This window comes from Seriola lalandi, unplaced genomic scaffold, assembly GCF_002814215.2.
Source record: "Seriola lalandi dorsalis isolate HSWRI2012SDOR001 ecotype SW California unplaced genomic scaffold, Sedor1 jcf7180002054950, whole genome shotgun sequence".
Lineage (NCBI taxonomy): Eukaryota > Metazoa > Chordata > Actinopteri > Carangiformes > Carangidae > Seriola > Seriola lalandi.
Window position 1 is genome coordinate 167,451 of NW_019525501.1, and position 4,153 is coordinate 171,603.

General features: G+C 40.8%; 1 long non-coding RNA gene across 1 annotated transcript in view; it reads left to right on the forward strand.

Moving 5' to 3' along the window:
- Window positions 1-2,576: 2,576 nt before the first annotated feature.
- Window positions 2,577-4,153, forward strand: part of LOC147817498 (uncharacterized) — a 3,364-nt gene continuing 1,787 nt past the window's right edge. Inside the window, exons 1-3 of the long non-coding RNA XR_015436322.1 lie at window positions 2,577-2,934; window positions 3,281-3,362; window positions 4,008-4,055. This is a non-coding gene — a long non-coding RNA (uncharacterized LOC147817498). The remainder of the gene's footprint in view (window positions 2,935-3,280; window positions 3,363-4,007; window positions 4,056-4,153) is intronic.

Below are 4,153 nucleotides of genomic sequence, written 5' to 3' on the forward strand. Positions count from 1 at the left end.
GCAAAACCAAGAGATGAAAATTATTATTCTGCAAAAAAAAACCAAATGTGTGTAAGTGTGTGTGTGTGTGTGTGTGTGTGTGTGTCCTCCGTCTCCAACAAGTGACCCATTGTAGAAGCTGAGAATAACAGCCCAGAGGGATCTGTTACACAAGCAGCCAGAAAATACCAAGATGCCACAATCGTTTTATGATGCCAACGCAGAGACCCAGGCACCGCTCTGTGTGTGTGTGTGTGTGTGTGTGTGAGTGTGTGTGTGTGTGTGTGTGTGTGTGTGTATCTGTGTGTGTGTGTGTGTCTGTGTGTGTGTGTGAGTGAATTACAGGGCCACTTTGTCTTGGAGTTTATATGAAAATAATAGAAAATAAAGTGATGTTTGTCCTGAGTAATTTGCTCATTATATAATCCACTGCTGTGTGTTTTCTCCTCTCCCGGTCTCACGCTACCGACACTGAGACCAGAACCGAGCCAGAACACTTCGGTTCCAGCCAAACCCAGACTGAGAGCCGCGGGCCGAAACCTCTTTATGTAGCAGACGTGTGAAAACAGGCCGAGCAGTATGGTCCTTCCACGACACAGGAACGAGCCGTTATTACACTGTTACATAATCGCATGAGGAACCAAGTCTTCATATACATCTGAAGTTCTGCTCATGCCCCAACATCACAACAGAACCACTGAGAACCCCTGACAACCACTGAGAACCAATGAGAACCAATGAGAACCTTAAGTTTCCTACTGAAGTCTGACACTTAAGGTTTAATTTGTCCTCAGCTGAGGGAGTTATATTTAAGGGTGTAGCACAGAATCTCTTAAAATGTTTCCGTATTACGGAAAAAAGTTAAGTAATTTACAGCAGTAATAGATATTTTACAGCTGTAAAATTGTACTGTTTCCATGGAGACCGTTTGTTTGCTGACATTCACCTTGTGATCATCTCGCCTGTAACGTCTCACCTGTGATCATCTCACTGTTCTCTAAGGGCTTCTGTGCAACAGCTTAACTGACTTTAAGTGATTCCTTAAGTATGAAGCCAAGAAGAAGAAAACCTTAAATACTTGAGTGAACATTTTAAGGAAACTTGAGAAGACTGAAGGGTGTTTTGTAAAAGAAAAATCGTAAAAAACGGTCAAATGACAGCGGCTGTAAAAATATCCTAATTCAAATAAAATGTAAAAACAATAAATTTACAGAAAGTTTCATTAATATTTCTACAGAGAAAAACTGTTATTTTAGAGATTTATCCTAAATTATTATGATCAAACAGATTAAAAATCATCTCAAACTTCAACTTGCAGTATTTGTGTTAACATTGACTCTTTAAGTGTAAAGTAATGTTAAAACCTGTAGAAGCACAATCTAAATACAAGATTTACTGATTCAGATCAGATCCTAATATTCCAGTTCTCCAATAACACCCTACAACTCAATGATCCTGTCAGTCCTCACCACAGCTGCATCCGTTTCAGCATCAGAGGAAGAGAGTTTAAGAGCCCGGTCTCACATCATTAGTGGCGGCTGACATGATAGGCAGCTCGCCTCTGTACCTCCCTTGTGAACATTTGTGTGTAATTTGTGATTTGTCTTGAGATGCTGGTAGTGATTGTTGGGGACTGGGCTAGGTTTAAAATTCTGCTTGTGCATCACACCCTTAGAAAAAGACTGTTGGACACATTAGGAACAGGGGCACTGCTTCTTGTGTTTTTGGGTTGGTTAGAGTCACATAGTTAGGCTCTTTGTTGGCTCCTGTTCCCCTACTTCAGTTACCCTCTTGCCTTGTTAGTATATTTGTTTACTTATTTACCCTCCTGGTTACGCAATAAATTAAGTAAGTAAATTTGATTAACCAATAACACCTGGTTTTATGTTGCTTCCCTTTTCCCCTAGCTGGGTCGTAACATAAAGACTGCCAACATACGGTGACTGGGAAGATGGATGCCAGAGACCAACATGACTGCAGTGAACTGAAACCTGGCTTTGTGAGCAGTCAGTAAGTGAAATACTCGATGAGTAAAATTTCCCGGGCTGTTGTATCTTCTTTGCTTAAAGAAATCAACTGCCTGGTGCTGGATGTGAGTCCCACCCGGTTGGAGGTTTTACTTTCTCAGCAAAGTGGTTCACAAAGGGTTTATATCTTGATGATTCATGTGAGCAGTGCAACATCTACTGGCCTGAATGCAAAATGGGTAAGTACAAATGTTTGTACATCACAGATTTTATGCAAGTAAAAGGGAATTTGTATTTTATATTCCATGCATAGATTTATATACTGTCAAAGCAAATTAAAATATTTTTTGTATGCATCAAATGTGTCAATATCAGTCAAGTTATGCTCAATGTCTTTGTTTTAACTAAGTGTCAAAACTATAAGTTAATTTGGAATGTGGACAAAGAACATGTAGCTTTACTTTTAAATGTCAGCTTTGCTGGTTGTGCTGTAAAGGTGCAATATAAGATGTGTCCAGAATTTTAGTTTAAAATGTTCAAACAATGAATTAATACTATCAACCATGTGTGAAGCAGCCACAGTGATGATGTCATGATCAAGACCTCCATCCGTTGTATTTCAGAGTCATCTACTGAAATGCGCATGCGCACCAGCCAGCAGCGACCTGTCCTGTGTTGTAATACCACTTTGTGACGCTAGACGCTGTGTGAGTCAGTGGTGACACAAGTCTGCCCTCAGTCCCACGAAGAAGAACAACTTCCGGCAGCGCTTCAGGTTAGCATCACAGAAACACAGGAGTGACTGAACCTGCTAAAAGGTAATATTCATCTGCGTCCCGAAGGACCGCTCCCGACAAGAAACCACGTTCAACGGCAAAGAAAAGAAGCAACACGAGTAAATCTCGACGTGGCTTTCCACCGCTGGAGAAGCTCCTGAGAGGAAAGAGATGCGGTTTGATGCCGAGCTCGCAACTTTCCTGTTAGCCTGGTGAGTAGCATCCATGTTAGCTCTTTAGCTAAAAGTATAATCAGTGCAACGACTGACAAACATTTCAGGTGGTGATATTGACGTTGTGGACAGACGTTTTAGCGGTTAGTAGGATTGTGTCTGTTGCTCTCGGCTGTTGTGCAGCTAGTGACGTCAGTAACTTTAGGCTCATCTTGTAACTGACTGTAACGTGAGATTGTATGGAGCCAGTAGAGAGTGAATACACGTTGATCGGTTCACCATGTTGTAACCACTTTACATTACTGTTAGGAGATCAGCCATGATTGAAAGTGAACTAGGTCTTTACATTTCTCAGGAGCTTTCAGCATCCCTCTGTCTTTATCAGGACCTGAGCCAGTACAGGTGCAATACCGCCTCCACCTGTCTCAACAACACCTGAGAGTCCAGACACAGTGAGGAGGGTCCAGGTGAGTAACATGCTGTCATTCACTTTTAAAGTAAGACTTGTCTTTACCACTGTGATTAAATCAGACCCACAGTGTAAACATGTTCATACTGCTGATCCTAAACCTTATTTTCTGAGTCTGCCTTTGTGATGTCATCATCCCTTCCTCATGCTATCGCCTGCCCAGGCCCACCCATGTGTCCTGCAGAATCCCCTTGCCTTCATAAATCTGCAAGTGTTTGACACTGAGGTTACAAGTATTTAGATCCTATTTTCACACCTGAATTTAAATTCTACTTGTAACTTCAGTGTCACACACTTGCAGGAATTTTGAGCAACATGTTTTACAGTTTTGTGCTTTGCATGTGTTCAGACGTTGACAGAAGCTCTTCATGTTACAGTGTCTTTATTTTGCCTCACCACTAGTGTGTTTGTATTTATGTATGTATGTATATATATATGAGTCTCTTCTACAAATTCTTCACATGTATCCTTTGTTCAGATTTGTTCATAAAGTCTTGTTTTTATTACAGTAAATGCTAAATGAGGTTTAAATGGATGATTGATGAATCTTTTATGTTCTGAAGTCCTTAGACTGCTTCAAAAACATTTCATAGTCAGAAGAGCAGCTGCTAATGTCCTTATTTTTCCTTTTGTGTTTTCATAGGGATGAATCCACCTCGGGCCAGAACCACACCTTGCCCAGAAAGAAAAGGTGAGTCATGCACATCACACCACCTCATACATATAGGCACCTTAGCAAATAATTCCAATGTTTGTAGTTGTAAATCAACATTTGTTAACCTGTGAAAT